Genomic DNA, 21,504 nt, shown 5'->3' with positions numbered 1-21,504 from the left:
ATTCTTATAACTTTGAAATTCAAACTCCCTTTTAGTTAGTTTCCTGATAATCAATTTGATAAACAGACATTATCGGTTTTCAGCTCAAGAGAAGCATAATCATCCATTTCTGATATCTCATCTCCTAACTCCTAAGTAAATAGTACTATTTTATCTTATACTTCCTCGAATGACCGACCGGTTCGAAGAATAAAATAAATACATCTATTTTCCCTATGAATTAGAAAATGGACTATACTATTTTTTATATTCTTTCCAATATAGTAATTTTTATGTAGCCGGACCCAATGTTAATTTCCGATTTAAATGTCAGCTTCAATTTTGGAGCGATTCATAAAATTATTTTAGTTGTCACAGTTGAAAACTCAAGGGTCATCCGTTTGTGTTCTCCCTGCTACTCCTACAGCCAATTTTAGTCTCTTCTTTCATTTTTCATTCTTTATAATTATCACTAAGGTTGTATTGTGAATATTCCAAATAGAAAAACTTTAATTAGTTTTTTGTTGTGGTTAAAATATTTGAAAATAAAAGAAAAAGAAAAAAATTGTTTGAACAACTATGATGATAATAATGTCATAAAACACATGGAGTATCAGATTAGCAGAACGGAGTGAAGTTACTTTTAGTGGGATTGGTAGAAGAGGAAAGAATTTAGTAGGATTGAAATTCTGTACTTTGTCATAGGGAGGCTGCAATTAGGTTTTATGTATTAAAATATTTCTTCTTAATTAATTCATTCAAAATATCTCAAAATAAGGTCCCTATTATTTATTTTTTTAGGAAAAATGGAATTGTGGCTACTAATAGTCTTTAGGTAATGGGGCATGCTAGGAATTGTAATAGCTAATTTATGCGATGTATCAGCTTGACAGATTCCATTTATTTAGCTCTCTCTCGAACATGAAAAAGAAAAGTTACACTTTGCTTCAGCTAATACAGATGAATTTACTCCAAGTTCAAGTATAATTTTTATTCCATTAGGAGTCGTTCGGTGAAGTTTTTTTATCGGTACGGATATGTACATCAAATAAATAAATATATGATACGTACTTGCATATTTAGGCGGAGACATATTGGTATTGATAGAACCCAGTAACTTTGACTCAAACCCTATATTTCTGTTAATTTTTTTTAATATGTACAAATAAGTATTCAGAACCCAGTAAATAAAAGAATTTGGTCCAAACCCTATAAACTAAAAATTCTAGCTTCGCTTATGTGCACATTCACTTTTATCACTTAAACTATGGTTAATTAATGCATTCTTTTACTTCATTAAATCACTTGACTATGATAAATTGAACTAGTTCAGTACTATACATTATGCATCAAATAAAAAGACATGTCAAATATATAAACAAACAATATATATGAAACAAAAGAAAAAAAAGGGAACTTTTGACAAAAGTTGCTAGGTAAATTTTTTGTCAAGTTACGTACCAGAGAAAAGGAAGCAATAGACCAAAAATTAGCGCAAAATTATCAACATGCCATGTGCTAAGGGGTGGGAGGAATCACTTTGAGGTAGAACAAATACTTATCCGCATTATATTCGTATTGTACTAACTCAATGACGCCATTGATGTGTCTCTTTGTATAATTTTTTTTCCATGTGATAGTACCAAACTAATATTCCCTCCGTTTAAATGGACGTAATTTGATTAAATACGAAATTTAAAAAAGAATTATTTTTGAAATTTGTAATGCTAAACATGTCAAGAGATATATATTTATGATAAGATCTTATCACTAATGAATACAATCAAAATTTAAAGTTGAACTATTTTTAATTACAAAAAGTATATACGTTCATTTTGTGTCCCTTAAAATTTAAAATTTTCCAATATATATAGTTCAAGCATAAGTATAGAAAAACTATTACTCTGGTGAACTTTACTTATAATTGGGTGAGGTAGATTAGCCTAGTAGGGGTGGGGAAAGGGACATCAATGCAATTAAAGGGGAGAAAAAAGAGGAAGGATACTTTCATAAAATGCACCATCAATGCAATTAAAGGGGAGAAAAAGAGGAAGGATACTTTCATAAAATGCACCTTGAAATTTGATTGCATTTAGCTCTACACTAAATTAACAAATGTAAAATATGTATTGACATATATACTAGTACCTTTTATCACTTCTTCATCATTAATAAGTATTTTCTTTTTTTATTTTATGTGACACTATTTTTTTAATAATTGTTTTCAAAAAATAATTTTTTTAATATTTAAACAATTTATCTTTAAATTTATTATTTTACATCATTTTAGCAACGAAAAACCCATGTCATGTTTAAGACTATTATAAGTTCCAAAAAACTTTTGTGTTTTTTAAAACTTCATGTCCAACTAGCTAATCAAACAAGTTATTCACATAATTAAAATGAAATGGAGGGAGTATACATTTTACTACTATATTTTATCACTTAATTATGATAAGATTAATATAATTTAACGTAAACACGTAATGCAAAGTAAGACCATTGGAATTAAAATGAAAATAAGCAAGATCGCTCACCATTATTTTCACTCTTACGAATCAACCATTTATTTTTTTATTTTTTGTTTTTGTTTTTGCATGAGGTGGTTACTGCTAAAAAGAACCCCTACTTACACATTTTTCATACTATTACATATTCGTTCTACGTGCATTTTCAGTCCTACAGTACAAACATGCGCACGCGAATTGACGAAGATCACAAAAATCCCAGCAAAACCGTGGAAACTCGTCAACACTAACTGTCTACCATTACTTTTCTTCCTCATCTATCACTATCACTACAACAGTATAACTGCCGTTTCAAGATTTTCTTGACGTTTCTCCATCTTTCTTGGGTAATCTGCTTCTACGCTAATAATCAGAAGATCCATTCTTGTCGATTTCACTGTTTTCTTGCTCATCATCATCATCATCAGAAGAATCCCCGCCATTGATGAACTTCACTCTCATGCGGCCGCCGTCGCTACTTTCATCATCTGCAGATGGTGGTGAACGTACAACCAACACCTCCGGCCGATTGTTTCTCACGCTCGAAATCTGCAACCGTCCATTTTCCCGCACCTTAACTAGACTAGATCTTGGCCGTCCGTTCTTTTTCAAAATTGATAGAAGTGGCGGGAAACTTGCAACTGCCAATTTTCCCTCTCTCTGCTGGCGCATCCGCATTACCGTTGTGGTATTTGTTCTTGATCTCCGTTCTACTGTCAGCAACTCTAATTCCTCGAAACTGCATTTTGCTTTCTCGTTTAAGCTCTCAAACCCTAGGCTTTCTGTTAACGTCTCACAACAATAATCCACACTTTCTTTAAGATTAAAACTATTGAGTCTGTGTTCAAGTTCATCACTTGTTGACTCGTTTGACCCGTGATCTTCCTTTTCGCTACTGGAACTCTCAGCAGATTCGTTATTTGTGTTCCACATTGCTTCAAGATTAATGGAATGAATGAAATTAAAACGTTAGCTGATTAAGTCAGCTGGAGAAGTATACAACGGGAAGCAATGAGAGAATAATGGTTATGGCTATAGAGTAGTGATGATTAGTGTATCAGAAACAGTTGGGGCTGGCAAGAAGTAGAAAGGAAACTAGAAGAAAGAAAATTGGGAGATTTTGCGTGAAAATGAAACGCTTTTCAAGTTGAGTTATTATCTTAACTTGCGAATGAAAAATTATTGAATTGGAACGATTTAAGAAGACAGCATTAGAGCAATTTAAGTTTTTTCGCTCAGCTCTAGGAGCGGCAATGTGCTACATGTACTGAAAGAAAAAGAAAAAAAATTAACTGCGGCTAGTTTATTTAAGCATTATTCTTTCTTTATAGAAGCTAACTCATTTTAACCGTTAACATTCCGTTTCCATTAACAGGTTTAACAACAATAACAACAACAAAGTATCCCAGACTGTGGGGTCTGGAGAGGATAGTGTGTACGCAGACCTTACCCCTACCTTGTAAGGATAGAGATGCTGTTTCCTATAGACCCTCAGCTCAGGATAGCATAAGCACCATATTAATGAAAATATAGACAAGAAGGGACACTGCCAAAAAGTCATATAAAATCAAAATAAAAACAACAAGACAGTAAGGTGATCAACAATGAAAGAAACAAAGGTTAGTCATAAAAACCTACTACCAACAAAAAGCGAGACTGCGTGCATATACTACTGTTATGAACTCTAGACTACCTACTCTACTACCCTAATCCTCGACCTCCATATCTTATTATCAAGGGTCATGTCCTCGGTCAGCTGAAGCTGCGCCATGTCTTGCCTAATCACCTCACCCCCACCTCTTCTTTGACCTACCTCTACCTCTTCATAGGCCCTCTAATGTCAACCTCTCATACCTCCTCACCGGTGCGTCTGTGCTCCTCCTTCTCACATGATCAAATCACCCGAGCCGTGCTTCCCGTATCTTGTCCTCAATAGGGCCACACCCACCTTGTCACGAATAACCTCATTTCTGATCCTATCTAACCTGGTGTGCCCGTACATCCATCTCAACATTCTTATCTCTGCTACCTTCATCTTCTGGACATGAGCGATCTTGACTGGCCAACACTCAACCCTATACAACATTGTTGGTCTGACCACCACTCTGTAAAACTTACCCTTAAGTTTCGGTGGCACCTTCTATTGTCACACAAAACACCGGAAGCGAGTCTCCATTTCATCCATCCCGCTCCAATACGATGTGTGACATCTCCATCAATCTTCCATCTCCACTTCTTCCTGAATAATAGACCCAAGATACTTAAAACGCCCTCTCCTAGGGATGACCTGTGAGTCTAGCCTCACCTCTCCTTCCCCTCCTTGAGTCTCGCCACTGAATTTACACTCTAAGTATTCTGTCTTAGTCCTGCTCAATTTAAAACCTTTAGATTCTAGTGTCTGCCTCCATACCTTTAATTGCGTGTTCACATCATCTCACGTCTTGTCAATCAGTACAATACATCTACAAATAGCATGCACCACGGCGCCTCTCCTTGGATGTGGCGCATTAGTACGCCCATCACCAAAGCAAACAAAAAGGGGCTGAGTGCCGAACCCTGATGTAACCCCATCATAACTGGAAAATGGTCCGAGTCCTCATCTACCGTCCTTAATCGGGTCTTTACTCCATCATGCATGTCCTTAATCAACCTAACGCATAGGTAACAGGTACATCTTTAGCCTCCAAACATCTCCACAAAGCCTCCCTCGAAACTTTATCATAGCCTCCCTCGAAACTTTATCATACGCCTTTTTAAGTCGATGAACACCATATGCAAGTCCTTCTTTCTCTCCCTATATTGCTCCATCAATCTCCGAACAAGGTGGATGACTTCTGTAGTTGAACGTCCCGACATAAATCCAAACTGGTTCTCGTAAATAGACACACTCCTTACCCTTAGCTCTACCACTCTCTCCCAGATTTTTATAGTATGACTAAGCAGCTTGATACCCCGATAGTTATTGCAATTTTGGATATCATCCTTGTTCTTGTATACAGGAACCATCGTTGCTCCACCTCAACTCGTCGGTCATCTTCTTCATTCTAAAAAAGACGTTAAATAACCTAGTGAGCACTCCAAACCTGCCTTGCCTACACTCTTCCAAAACTCCACTGGGATTTCATCTGGCCCGGTCGCTTTGCCCCTACTCATCTTACGCATAGCCCCCTCCACTTCATCCACTCTAATTCGCCTAAAATATCCTAAGTCACAACGACTCCCAGAGAGTTCCAAATCACCCAGTACAATACTCTTGTCCCCCTCCTTGTTCAAGAGACTATGGAAATAGGTCTGCCATCTCCGACGGATAAGCCCCTCATCCAACAAAACTTTACCTTCTTCGTCCTTGATGCATTTCACTTGGTCCAAGTATCGCGCTTTCCTTTCTAGTGTCTTGGCTAACTTGAACAACCTCTTATCCCCACCTCGGCCCTTGAGTTCCTCATACAAACGACTAAAAGCTGCTGTCTTGGTCGCCGTAACTGCTAGCTTTGTCTTTTTCTTAGCCAACTTATAATACTCCCTATTCGCCCTCTTCTCCTCATCGTCTACACTTTCCACTAGCTTCAGATACACTACTTTCTTGGTTTCCACTTTTTCTTGCACCTCTCCATTCCACCACCAGTCTCCTTTGTGACCACCAGAGTTTTAACATATGGGTAAATTGCGAAATGGTCCTCAATAGATTATGGGGCGCAAATTTCATCAACCTTTGTTAACTTGTTCTTGAGCCGTTCAATATCGAATTATGTGAGTGCAATCCAATTTATACTTGAGCCACTGTCAAGTGTGACCTTAGCTTACAGATAAAATTAGTGCAAAAACTCTCTGTCATATATGTGAATTTAGTCATGCTATTGCATAAAACAAACTAAAAAACATTAGATTATTTGTAACAATTTAAGTTACATATACACTGATAGTGTAACGATTTATTTTACGCTATTAATGAATTTTAACCTGTGATAGTGTAATGACCCGATCGGTCATTTTGAGAATTTGTTTGGTGGCTTAAGGTCTCAAGAAGCTTCATATTGTGTATCATGACTTGTGTGTGTGGTCGGGTTCAATTTTCGGATGATTTGGGATTGATTTGGAAGAATGATTCTTGTTTTAGAAGCTTAAGTGGCAAGAGTTGACCAGGGTTTGACTTTTATGTTGACGACTCCGGAATGCTATTTTGATGATTCCAATAGCTTTGTATGGTGATTTTGGACTTTGGACTATGTTCGGATTTGGAATTGGAGGTCTGTAGGTTGATTCGATGCATTTTGGCGAAAGTTGGAAAGTCGAAGGTTTGGAGGGTTGAGAGGTTTGACCGGGAGTTGACTTTATTGATATCGGATTCAGATTTCGATTTCGAGAGTTGGTATATCTCCGTTATGTCATTTGGGACTTGCATGCAAAATTTGATGTCATTCCGAGTTGATTAGATATGATTCGACGCTAGTTGTAGAAGTTGAAAGTTCATAAGTTCATTAAATTTGATTTGAGGTGTGATTCATAGTTTTGATGTTGTTTGATGTTATTTAAGGCCTCGAACAGGTCCGCATTATATTTTGGGACTTATTGGTAAGTTCAGACGGGGTCTTGAGGGGCCCGGGTGAGTTTTGGATGGGTTTGGGTTGTGTTGCGCTCGTTTTTGATATTTCGACGTTATTTATTCAAGCATAAATGGTAAAAAATTAATCAAATGAGCTCCAATTTATGTTTTGATAGATCCGTATCATAATTACGGAGCCATAGCAAAAAGAATCGACGAGTTTGGACATCGTATGAGGAAGTTATGCTCATTTTAGTGTCGGAGAAGAGAGCTGGTGCTGGTGCTTCGCAGATGCGAAGTTGGGTCCGCATCTGCGACCCCGCAGGTACAAAAAATTGTCCACAAAAGTGGAAATGACAGCTGAAAATGTGTAGGTGTGGCCTTTTCGGCGCAAAAGCGGAAATGCCTGTGTATAAAAAAAATCAAACTGCGTTGTTTTGGTATTTTGAGCATATCTTGAGTTTTAGAGCTCCAATTGAGGTGATTTTTGTGGCGTTATTCTTGTATTTTCATGGGGGTCAGTATCTAATCTTAATTTTGTATTTTAACATGATTCCAATAGTTAAATTTTGAATTAATCCATGTTTTGATTGGAGAATTGGGCGTCTTTATCAAAAAACTTTTCTAAAGAGAATAATTGAGTTTTAAACATCAATTTGGAGTCGAAATTGGATGAAATTAGTATGTTTGGACTCGTAATTAGTGTGTTCGGATTTTATAATTTGTTTTTGTGTTTCGAGGTGCGGGAATAATAAGTGGGGATTTTGACTGCTTATTAGCACATTTTAGCTTTGGTTTTAGTCCGAAATTATTGAATTGTATTCCCGAAACTAATGAAATTGTACAAATTTCAGGAATGCTGCAAGTTTGGTCTCCGGAGATGAAATCCGACTCAAAAAGGAGTGTTTTAAAGCACAAGATAATAAAGGGTACAGAAGCACAAATGTGCAATTCGTAGAAGAAATTTGCGGACCGCAGAATTCCATCTGCGACCGTAAACCAAGATGAAAAATCTAGCAAAACTTTCAACAATGTGCGGACCGCAAATGAATTGTGCGTCCGCAAAACTGGGCTAAGAGTCAAAGATCAGAGAGTATGGAAAAAGACAAAGTCTAAGAGCCTTTGTGAATTGCGGACTGCACAAGTATTGTGCGGCCTCAAAAGGTTGCCTTGCGATTGCAGTCCAGAAATGTGCGGCCGCAGAAGATTGCCTCATGGCCAGAGTTCAGAAATGTGCGGTCGCATAACTCCACTTCCTGCCAGCTAAAGAAATTTCTGGACCGCACATGGAATTGTGCGGTCGTAGAACCTCCAGAGGGGCATTTTTGTCCGAATTTTCAGCCCTATATAAATAGACGAGTTTCACAAAATTAGGTCAAGAGTTGTTGTAGCCATTTCTCTTCGCTATTTTAGGAAGTTTTAGCTTATTTGAGCATTTTAACATTAGATTTCATCATTTTAATCTTCCATTATGAGTTTTATTAGCTTTTCTTCTTTGTTTTCTTCAACACCCATTATGAGTAGTTAGATTTTTACTAGAGTTATGACTCAATCCTAGTGTTTAAACCTTATGAGTGATTAATTTTATGCTTATTTATGATTGGGTGTTGATTATTTAGCTTAGTTCATGCTTCAATTTTAGAATTAGTGCTTGCAAACATTGATTCATGCCTATTTGACTTAATCTCTACTTGAGAAAGAGAGACATAGTCTAGGATAACTTAGCTAACAAGGAATTGAATTAATTGAGAGATTGATTAGCCTAATTAAAGGATTCAAACTAGAGATAGCACTACTAGAAATTCGGTAAAAAGCGACCACAAAAAGCGACCAACGTTGGTCGCTTATAGGCCTAAAAGCGACCAAAAAGCGACCAAACATGCCTGGTCGCAATATTGCTGGTCCCTTTATTTTAGGGACCAAAGCTAGCGACCAACTATGGTCTCTAAGGTAAAAGGACCAAATATTCTGGGTAAAGACTATAGCGACCAACTTTGGTCGCTTTATTATTTTAATAATATAATTTTGGCGACCAAAGTTGGTCTCTAAATATAAAATACGTTTTTTATTTATTATTTATCATAAAAAAGCGACCAACTTTGGTATCTAATCCAAATATTATATTTTAAAATCTGGAAAATAGAGACCAAGATTGGTCGCTTTTTTATTAATTTTTTTTTTTTAAAAAATAAGCGACCATAGTTGGTCGCTAACTTCAAGAAATAATTTTTTTAATTATAAGCGACCAACTTTGGTCGCTATATTTCCAGAAATTATTATTTTTAAATAGAATAGCGACCAAAGTTGGTCGCTTTTGAGAAATCTGGGTTTTTTTAAAAGGGAAAAGCGACCAACTAGCGACCAAAGTTGGTCGCTTTTCTTGGTATATTTTTGGCAGCTACACCACCTGCCAGCTTATCAAAAATCCTAAACAGGCATTTTATGCCAACAACAACAACAACAATAAACAACAACAACAACAACAACAACAATAAAAAGCAACAATAGAACTTTATAAAGTTCAATAGAACTTTATAAAGTTCAAATGATTTCCATTGTGATATGATGTGTAGTCCCAAGTTATGGGTGCGTGAAGAATCATTTTATGTCTCCTATTTGGAGTGAAGTAAATTTCATGTTACAGTATGAGTTTAGACTCAGGAAGATTAAGTGATTGTGTAATGTGTATGGCAGTGGAAGGTATACAAAAAATATTAACTAAAGGTAAAGCTAGTGGGTAATTGGCTTATGAGGGGAATCTATTTGTCATACTAGTTAGATAAGTCTGGGAGCTGAGATCGCTTCTGTAAATGTATTATGACGAAATCGTTGAGTCAAGGAGACCACCTTGAGGGTCGAAAACATTAAAGAAAGAATATGTTCTTACTCGGTTGAATAGCCCAATAATGGAGGATTGAAAGGTATTTTCTATGTGTTATGATTCAAATAGGTGCAACGCATGTCCATGTATCAATTTTGATAATATAATACATGTAACATTGAGATTAATGTTGTTGATATACATTGTGATGCTTTGTCAAGTTGTAGACGTGTTGTTAGGATGATTTTGGTGATTCTCTGGAAGGTGGATAGGCCCAATTATAAAGGAAACTCTGCCAAAATTTTTGAAAAATTTGGGACTTAGTAAAAAAATTGTCTCCTAAAGAGTGGGCTTAACTGTTATGTGAGTGAATGCAAAAATTGCAGAAGAGTTAAAATTTCTGATGATTCGTGTTTCCACAAGCTTATGAAGGAGTGAGTTTAATCTCACCATGGTATTACGGCAGCAATAGAGTATATGTGTTGTGATCTATGGCTTCGAGCCAAGTTGTGGAGCTTGCTATTGGTTAGCGGATTGTACGGTTATGTACTATGTTAGTTCCGATTTGATGCATGCTGGTGAATCAGTTCTGGTTGTGGAAATTAGGCCGAGAATGGCACGAGTGAAGGAAATTTTTTGATAAGATGTCATGAGCTCGGATGAGCAGGAGATAAATTTCGATGTTTACGGTAAGTTGGAATTGTCTTCAGCGTCACCTAAGATCGGTGTTTTGTAAAAAGGGTTTTGCGTCCCGGTTAATGACTCTTGATCGCTCTTTAGCGTTAGTGCGATCGATGGTTTGGAGGTACGCTCCAGATATTGTTGTGGTAGGTTGTGGGAGTGTGTCCCACGGGAAGATTATATAAGTGTGGCATGTGATCACTTGATTGATTAAAGATGTAAACCAAGTATGAAGTTTGTGATGGTGTCGTTAAATTAAAGATTCATGCCTGGAGGGCACTTGGCATATTGGGTTGTGAACTGGGGAGGATTACCCCAATTGTGATGATTGTTCTTGTGTGTTATGAGAAAAATGAGAGTTATTATGGACCTTTGAAAGGTTATCAGACTAGTTCAGTGTGATCAGAATCGGCTTGAAGTCGATGGATAGATTTAATGTGAATAATGGCTCTATATCAGGCTAGATGTGTGCATTTTAGTAACGCGGTCCTCATGGAGGAGTAGTTAGGTTGATGTTTCATTGTCAGATATTTCGCGTAGTGATACATTGAGCCGTGGGAGTTGTGAGACGACTTGAGAAATTGCTATGTGTTGAGAATCTGTGTAGGAATGACGTTATATGAGCATCTTGGCTCTTGAAATTCAGATTGTACATCGCACCTCAGTTGTGCTTGAGTTTTGTAGCTTATAATGCTATATGTCCCTCAGAGATATTATTATGCACTTAGCATGCTTACGACCGAAACTCGATATTTTGTCGTAATGAGCAAATTTGGCTCAATGTGCATCTCCTTATGTGAGATCTATGTGTGGATCGGGTGGCACGCTGCCATGGGTATGTTATCTGGATCGGGTTGCACGCCGCAACAGTGTGATGTTGAGTATAGTTTTCTATATGCTATTTTGTATACCTTGCTTCCTGTTTTCTAAGGAAAGTCTCTATTAGTGTGTGAGATTGGTAATTCCTTCCAGAGTTTGTTTTCCTTTTGTACCGCGTTCGAATTGGTAGCTTATTGGCATATTGATGCATCATATGCGACTTTTGATTATGTCTGGGGTGTCTTATTGCCTGAGCAGTTCGTACTGGGTGAGACGAGATCATTGAATTTGAGATTAGTGCAATCTAAGTATATGAAGTAAATTAAGGAGCTAAGACCATGATTTTTCTCAAAATGAGGTGATAGTTCTTGCCAGGAGTATAGAACCAACGAATCGTTGTCTCGACAGTGGTCATGAATTTATGTATACCTCATCCGTCATGTCAATATTGTAAGAGTTAGAACAATACCTATGTACATCATGCAGAACATGAGATGTGTAGCGATTTTCTTCTAGGTGATTAGAGAAAAAAGCTTCAGATGATTAGGGCGAATGATCTTCGGATGATTGGGGAAATAGTATTGCTAATTGAAAGTGACTTGACGAGATTATATGTCTCATAAAAAGGTAATGTTATTAAACTAATAATATTTCGGTAGTATTGCGGAATGTTCTTGTTGGGCCCGCTGATGGTACTGATGAGCTTGAGGTACGACCCTTTCGTTTGAGTCATTTTTCATGACTTGAGTATGTTCAGGCCGTTTCTTATTGGTGCGTGTATTATGAAAGTTGTGGCTTAGGCCTGTATTGAGGTGTCATATCACCAGAGTGGTGTGTTGGATTTGAGGTGATCATTGGGGTCATTGATGAATACGAACGGATTTGATTTCAGCATGTTTGATGGGTAAATATCGAGGTTCGGTTTTAAAAATAAATTGTTACTATAATTTCTAGAGGAGAAATGGCCTCATGAATGGTTGATCTGAGTAATGGTTATAATTTATTGCGTGTTTCAATTATCATTGGCAGTATATGAGAGTGTTGGAATAAGACATTGGCTAATATGAGATTTCTATCGGTATTTGGTTGTTGTGGGCAGCTGCTGTGAATGGAAGTTATTGCTGCATTTGTTTGAGTTATTGGTATATCATACAATTGCACCTAAGGTTGCAGGCATGGTCTATTACAGTTGGTTCAAACTTATTCTGAATGTAGGTGTGAGGTTCTAATCTTGTGTATGATTCCGAAAAGGTGAAATATGGTTCTATGATTTATGGGCTAGACTAGATTGTGTGATCTTAGTTACAACGCGTTATCGGACCCATGTGAGATAGGGTGACGTGGGATCATCCCCGGGTTATGCTTGATATGGTCATTCAGCTTTTGGTTGGCTTCTAGGACAACTCTGGGTATGCTCGAGGACGAGCGTTTGTTTAAGTTGGGGAGAATGTGACGACCCGACCCGTCGTCTCATGAGTTACTGTCTCGTTCGTCCCATTTTCCGCTTCCTCATGTTTCATTATCGGTATTGGGTGCATTAGAATTTATTTTGAGCGATTTTGATAAGAAATGAGACATTTAGTCTCTTTTAAGAAGGTTTAAGTTGGAAAAGTCAACCAGACGTTGACTTATGAGTTAGAGGGCTCAGATGTGAATTTTGACGGTTCGGTTAGTTCCGGGAGGTGATTTGTGACTTAGGAGCAGGTCCGGAAGTAATTTTGGAGGTCCGGTGTTGAATTAGGCTTGAATTGGCGAAGTTAGTATTTTGGCGAATTTCGGTTGATATGTGAGATTTTGATCCGTGTGTCGGAATGAAATTCCGAGAGTTGCTGTAGCTTCATTGTGTCATTTGGGATACGTGTGCAAAATTTCAGGTCATTCGGACATCGTTTGGTCGGGTTTTTGATCGAATGTGTGTTTTAGAAGTTTTAAAAGAACTTAGGCTTGAATTCGATATAATTTGATGATTTTGGCGTTAGTTGAGGTGTTTTGACGATTCGAGCAAGTTTGGATAACGTTTTAAGACATGTTGGTGCTTTTAGTTGAGGTCTCGGGGGCCTCGGGTGTATTTCTAAGGTTAACGGATCGATTTAGGCATGAAAAAATAAAGCTGTTGCATTTTTTTTACAGCACTGTGAACAGTAGTTATGAACAGTACCCACGAACAGTCCCATGAATAGTGCCCCGTAACAGTATCCGTGAATAGTGCCGTGAACAGTACCCCGTAACAGTATCCGTGAATAGTGCCGTGAACAGTACCGTAACAGTATCCGTGAATAGTATCGTGAACAGTACCCCATAACAGTATCCGTGAACAGTACCGTAACAGTATCCGTGAACAATACCTCGTGAACAGTAACACGGGGTGAACAGTAATTCCGAAAAATTCTGGGCAGAATGTTTACATTTCATTTGCGAAAAACACCCAATTTCTCCACCATTATTAGTCATTTTGAGAGCTTTTGGGCGGGGATTGAAGGGAGTTTCAACTAAGATCGATTGGAGGTAAGTTTTATGAGTTAAATACATGATTTTATTGAAGAATCATCCTAGAAATCCATGAAAACATAGCCAAATTATAAGAAATTAGGGCTTGAGATTGAAATTCTAAATTTGGGATTTGAGGGGTCAAATGGACTCCGATTCTTGTGAATTTGGTATATATAGACTCGTGGCGAGATAAGGAACATTTTGATGTAAAAATTTCTGGATTTCAAGACGTGCGCCCGGGGCTCGGGTTTTGCAAATTTTGTGATTTTTGATATTTTTCAAGTCTTTTCGATTGGGTTATATTCCTTTAGCCTATTGTGATGTATTCGTTGTGGTTTTGGCCAGATTCGACGCGCGAGGAGGTCAATACGAAAGGAAAGGGCATCGCGGAGTAGTATTTGGCCGGCTAGAGGTGAGTAATAGATGTAAATGCTGTTCTGAGGATTTGAAACCCCGGACTTTCACATCGTAACGCTATATTGAGGCGTGACACGCACTCGATGATGAGTGCGGGGTCAGTTACTATTGGGGATCGTGACTTGGTCCATCCCGCGTGATATTTATACTATACTGGTGATTGATACACATACTTTATTGATATTTACTGGGTTGGATGCCATGTTTGGGACCTTGTGCCGACTTGTAGAATCCTTCGGGGATTGATATTACTGCTTTAGCATGATTTGCATATCATTTGGTTTCAGTCCAAGGTTTTAAATACTGTTTTGCAAACTCAGCCATATTTCTAAGTTTTGAAAACTCAAATGATATTTTAAATCTTATTTCGGGCTGAGAACTACTGTTTTTAGAAATGCCCATGGGGCTTATGATGTTTTCTGGACTGATTATCGGTAGCTCGGGCTGTGCGCCGCAGCAGTGACTTAAAACAGTGGTAACAATGGCACTGTGTGATGTAACTTGAAACATTATGGGTGGCTCGGGCTGCGCGCCGCAACAGGAACTTGAAACAATGGTAACAATGGCACTATATGATGCAAATGGGTCAGGTAACAATGACTGACCAGGATTTGATTGATGCCACGAGATGGCTTGATATTGCGCTTGGGCTGTAGGAGCCCCTCCGGAGTCTGTACACACCCCCAGTGAGCGTCTTCAACGATAAATAAATATGGATGGCTCGGGCTGCACGCCGCAGTGGGTACTAGAGGGTACCGTCATATGTATTGCATTGCACTCATGCATTTATTCTTTATCTGCATTATCTGCCATAATAATTATGTGCTCTTATTTCATTGACTGGTTGCTTTATACTGTTCTGAGCCTGAGGGGTTGATACTGTTCTGAGATACTGAGCCCGGGGGGAAGATTTCTACTAATTATTTTGATACTGAGCCCGATGGGAAGATTTCTAATTATTATTTTGATACTGAGCCCGAGGGGCAGATTTCTACTTATTATTTTGATACTGAGCTCGATGGGCAGATTTCTAGTTATTATTTTGATACTGAGTCTGAGGGGCAGATTTCTACTTGTTGTTTTGATATTGAGCCCGAGGGGCAGATTTCTACTTGTCATTTTACTGCTAAATTACCTGTTTTACCGGTTTAAAAGAAATTTCACATGATATTTCACTGAATTGTTATTTTAAATGATTTCACTGCTTCTGTATAGAATGTTGTGTGCTTTAACGTGTTTTCTTACCTTCAGTCATTATTTATATTTATTACTCACTGAGTTGGAGTACTCACTTTACTCCCTGCACCTCGCGTGCAGTTGCAGGTATTTATTCACCCGGTAGCTGGTATTGGCTGCGTGAAGGCAGCGTTGTAGAGGTTTTAGCGAGGTGACTGCTAGCGTTCGCAGCACCACTGTCTCTCTATGTTATTCATTATTCTTGTTCAGTGTATTTCTAGACCGTAATGTGGAAATTTCATTCTTATAGATGCTCGTGACTTGTGACACCCCGGTTAGGGCTGAGTTGGGTTGGATTTCCGTATTTTATCTATACTTTCCACTATTGGATATTATTAAACCATATTTATACTATAATTGTGTTAATTAATTGTCTTAAAAGGATGAATTGGGTTGAATGGCTGGCCTTGTCTTCATGAGAGGCGCCATCACGACCAGGTTCGGGAATTGGGTCGTGACAATACTCGAGGCTCGACTCTCAACCCACCTTTCTGGATCAGTCTCTTTCTTCTTCTTTACAATACGAGTCTCATTGAATAGCTCATCCTGCTTCATTGGCATCATAAAGTTGTCTCGTGGCTTTGGTGATTATCCTCGTGGTACTATTACTCGGGATGAACTTGGATACAGAGAATAACTTGGATACAGTACCCGACAAGGTGTGTCTTTGATCAATTATTGTTCTCATTAGCGACAATGATGATGAGAAGTCAATGGCATGTGTTTCAAACAGTGATGGTGTAGGTAGGAATTTAGCATTTCCTAAGCAGATAAAAGAAGAGGTTATAGAGGAATTCTCTACTTCATTTTTCAAGAGGAAAAGAAGTTTAATTAAGAGTGACAAGGTTGATGGTAATGGAAAGAATTGGACTATGAATTGGCAATGGCATGTGTTTCAAATAGTGATGGTGTAGGTAGGAATTTAACATTTCCTAAGTAGATAAAAGAAGAGGTTATAGAGGAATTCTCTACTTCATTTTTCAAGAGGAAAAGAAGTCCAATTCATAGTCCAATTCTTTCCATTACCATCAACCTTGTCACTTTCAATTAAACTTCTTTTCCTCTTGGAAAATAAAGTAGAAAATTCCTCTATAACCTCTTCTTTTATCTACATAGGAAATGTTAAATTCCTACCTACACCATCACTGTTTGAAACACATGCCATTGCCTTCTCATCATCATTGTCGCTAATGAGAACAACAATTAAAGGCACACTCTGTCAGGTACTGCGTCTAAGTTATTCTTGGTGGAAGTTCCATTGCATGTCTAATAAAGTCATCAACCTCTTCTACAAAATCCTCCTGCAATCCTAAATTTCAATTCATATCCACAAAAGTTCAATTCATATCCTAAAAGTTCAATTCATACACAAAAATTTCAATTCATATCCTAAAGGTTCAATTCATATCCTAAAGGTTCACTTCATATCCTAAAGGTTCACTTCATATCCTAAAGGTTCAACTCATATCCACAAAAGTTCAAGTCATATCCTAAAATTTCAATTTATAAACTAAAATTCCAATACATAAACCAAAATTTTTAATTCATATCCTAAAGGTTCAATTCATATCCTAAAGGTTCAACTCATATCCACAAAAGTTCAAGTCATATCCTAAAATTTCAATTTATAAACTAAAATTTCAATACATAAACTAAAATTCCAATTCATATCCTAAAGGTTCAATTCATATCCTAAAGGCTCAACTCATAACCACAAAAGTTCAAGTCATATCCTAAAATTTCAATTTATAAACTAAAATTCCAATACATAATCCAAAACTTTCAATTCATATCCTAAAGGTTCAACTCATATCCACAAAAGTTCAATTCATATCCTAAAATTTTAATTTATAAACTAAAATTCCAATACATAAACCAAAAATTTCAATTCATATCCTAAAGGTTCAATTCATATCCTAAAGGTTCAACTCATATCCACAAAAGTTCAATTCATATCCTAAAATTTTTTAATTTATAAACTAAAATTCCAATACATAAACCAAAAATTTCAATTCATATCCTAAAGGTTCAATTCATATCCTAAAGGTTCAACTCATATCCACAAAAGTTCAATTCATATCCTAAAATTTCAATTTATAAACTAAAATTCCAATACATAAAATAATATCCTAAAGGTTCAATTCATATCCTAAAGATTCAACTCATATCCTAAAGGTTCAACTCATATCTACAAACGTTCAATTCATATCCTAAAATTTCAATTTATAAACTAAAATTCCAATACATAAAATAATATCCTAAAGGTTCAATTCATATCCTAAAGATTCAACTCATATCCTAAAGGTTTAACTCATATCTACAAACGTTCAATTCATATCCTAAAATTTTAATTTATAAACTAAAATTCCAATACATAAACTAATATCCTAAAGGTTCAACTTATATCCACAAAAGTTCAAGTCATATTCTTAAATTTCAATTTATAAACTAAAATTCCAATACATAAAATAATATCCTAAAGGTTCAATTCAGATCCTAAAGGTTCAAATCATATCCACAAAAGTTCAATTCATATCCTAAAATTTCAATTTATAAACTAAAATTCCAATACATAAACCAAAAATTTCAATTCATATCCTAAAGGTTCAATTCATATCCTAACGGTTCAACTCATATCCACAAAAGTTTAAGTTATATCCTAAAATTTCAATTTATAAACTAAAATTCCAATACATAATCCTAAAGGTGCAACTCTTCGGGTTTCTTCTCTTCAAACAATTTCTTCCCCAAACTAGTAGGTAAAATTAAATATTTTGGACTAAAAGTATTAATAAGAATCCTAAAAATTGCAAATAATATATAACTTTGAACCCTAACATGGTTGAGCTAACTTTGAACCCTAACATGGAGAAATTAAACCCTAACATGGAGAAATTAACTTTGAACCCTAACATGGTTGAACAAATAATATATAACTTTCAACCCTAACATGGAAAAAGTAAACAAAATCAGTTTGTTTTTGTCATGACCCCAATCCCGATCGTGATGGCGCCCAACACGATGCTAGGCAAGCCCGACCAATTACCACTCACAATCCTTCTTATTAGAATTCATTACCAAATTTTCAGAAATAGATACCAATTTAATATAAGTAGAAGCCTGAAATAAAAGATTGAAATATGTGGAAGGCCATAATGAAATCTCTACAAATGCCCAATGATCTGGTGTCACAAGTCTGAGCCTCTAATACAAGGTTTCAACAGCCTAATGCAGAAATATATCTGAAATGCGGAATAGTAAAGAAAGATAGAGGGAGAAATTGGGTCTGCAGACACCATGCAGCTACCTCAATAACTCCGATGAAAAACTGAACGACAGGAAAGCTCGCTCTACACCTCAGGGACACCTGTACCTGCACACACGGTGCAGGGAGTAATGTGAGTACTCCGACCCAGTGAGTAATAACAATAAATAATGGCTGACGGTATGAAATCACGTAAAGGCACTAAGCAGTTGTATATCAAAGCAGTAAAATCATTTAAAGAGCAAGTAGTAAAGAAAATTGAATGAAACTCTTTGAACCAGGTGAAACAGGTAATTTGACAGGCATTAATCTAGTATAAATTCGCTCCTCGAGCATTTCTGTTCATTTACTTATTTCTAACCCTCAATACTCAATTCATATACTTCTCACAATAACCGAAATCGAAACATATATATATACCGCTGCGGCGTACAGCCCGATCCGTATATCGCTGTGGCGCACAATCCGATTCATAATAATAGACAGTCGGCTGCGCTCACTGGGGGTGTGCAGACTCCGGAGGGGCTCCTACAGCCCAAGCGCTATATTGCTGCGGCGTGCAGCCCGATCCATATAAGTATTGTTGCGGCGTGCAGCCCGATCCATAACATATATAATATCCTCACCATTGGGTTCTCAACCCCTCTTAGTCATTAACCTCAGAGCCTCTCGATATAAGTATTTTCTGCGGCGTGCAGCCCGATCCAATATATGTATTTGCATATTTGCTACGGCGCGCAACCCGGTCCATATAAGTATTTGCTGCGGCGTGCAACCCGATCCAATATATGTATTTGCTGCGGCGTGCAGCCCGATCCAATATCATATATAATATCCTCACTATTGGGTCATCAACCTCTCTCAGTCATTATAATCACAGCCTCTCGGGCACAATAATATAAGGTAGGGATCTCAGCCCACATATTTCTCTTATTTATGGTTAACATTTCATAACCCGGTTCATATCATTTTTAAACAATTAGAAACATGACTGAGGATATGATTTTTAGCAAATAAGTGAGGAAAACCAGTCAAAAATCCCATAAGGGTTCTACAGGTCGGCACAAGGCCCCAAACATGGCAACTAGCCCAAGTCAGGATGACAATGCATAAGTCTCAGTCAAAATGTAGTGAAAATATCAATTGGGATGGACCAAGTCACAATCCCCAGTAGCAATGAACCCCACGCTCATCACGCAGCGTGTGTCTCATCTCAGTATAGCACTACGTTGTGCAAAATCCGGGGTTTCAAACCCTCGGGACATCATTTAAAATCATTACTCACCTCAAACTGGCCAAAGCTCTAGCTCGCTATGCCCTTGCCTCTCAAATTGGCCTCCTCGCGCGTCGAATCTGACCAAAATCACAACGAACATGTCACATTATGCTAAAGAAACAATACCCAATCAAAAACAATCGAAAAATATCAAAATTCTCGAAATTGGCAAAACCCGAGCCCCGGGCCCACTTCTCGAAATTCAGAAAATTTTATATCAACGGGTTCCTTATCTCTCCACGAGTTCATACATACCAAAAGTTCTCAAATCCGATCCCAAATGGTCCTCCAAATCTCCAATCAAAATCTCAAAATCCCAAGCCCTATTTCTTCCATTTTTAGCAAGAATTCAATGATTTTCTAGGTGGATTTCACAATATAAATGAGTTTTAGGTCCGAAATGCTTACCTCCAAAGGTTTCTCCTTGAATCCCTCTTCAATCTCCTTCAAAAAGCTCTCAAAATGATCAACTATGGCTGAAAAATGGACCTAAATCGCGGACAAGAGGACTTAAAAACATTCTGCTATCACGACCCCAACCCCGGTCATGATGGCGCCCAACACACTACTAGGCAAGCCCGACCATTCAACAACATTATCCCAAATTCTTATTCAGATTATAGATAAATATCATAGAGAATTTACTAAGTCATTACTTTCAAGTGTATAATTAATAATAAAACCTGCGGAAATTCAACTAAAATACCACACCATAGCCCAATAGAATCCAGTGTCACGAATATGAGCCTCTAATACTGAATATCCACCTATTACAAGTCTGTCTAGGAAAAATGCGGAATAAAAGATAGATATAGAGGGGAGAGATCAAGGCTGCGAATGCCATGCAACTACCTCATTACTCCCGGATACTGCTGCTCAGCTAAACAAATCCTCACTCAGCCTGTGGTGTACCTGGATCTGCACGCAAGGTGTAGGGAGTAATGTGAGTACTTCGACCCAGTGAGTAATAAACATAAATAAAGGTTGAGAATAAGAAATCATGGAAAAATACAAAGTAAGCTATAACTGGCAGTTTAGAACAACAAATAGTGGAGCAACAAGTCAATTAAATCAGAGTACCAAATACTGAGACATGTATAACAGATAAAAACAAATGCATGAGTGCAATGCAATGCATATGATGGTACATTCTATGCATGAGTGCAATGCAATGCATATGATGGTACTCTCTAGTACCCACTGCGGCGTGCAGCCCGAGCCATCCATTTTATTTATCGTCGACGGCGCTCACTGGGGGTGTGTGCAAACTCCGGAGGGGCTCCTACAGCCCAAGCACAATATCAAGCCATCTTGTGGCATCAAATCTAGGCCATCGACCTCATATCAATATCAGTATAATCACCCAGGCTCTCGGCCTCAATATCAATGTAATCAACCAGGCTCTCGGCCTCAATATCAATGTAATCAACTAGGCCCTCAGCCTCAATATCAATGTAATCAACCAGGCTC

The sequence above is a fragment of the Nicotiana tabacum genome, chromosome 22 (assembly GCF_000715075.1).
Source record: "Nicotiana tabacum cultivar K326 chromosome 22, ASM71507v2, whole genome shotgun sequence".
NCBI lineage: Eukaryota > Viridiplantae > Streptophyta > Magnoliopsida > Solanales > Solanaceae > Nicotiana > Nicotiana tabacum.
Note: the sequence above shows the minus strand (reverse complement) of the source record.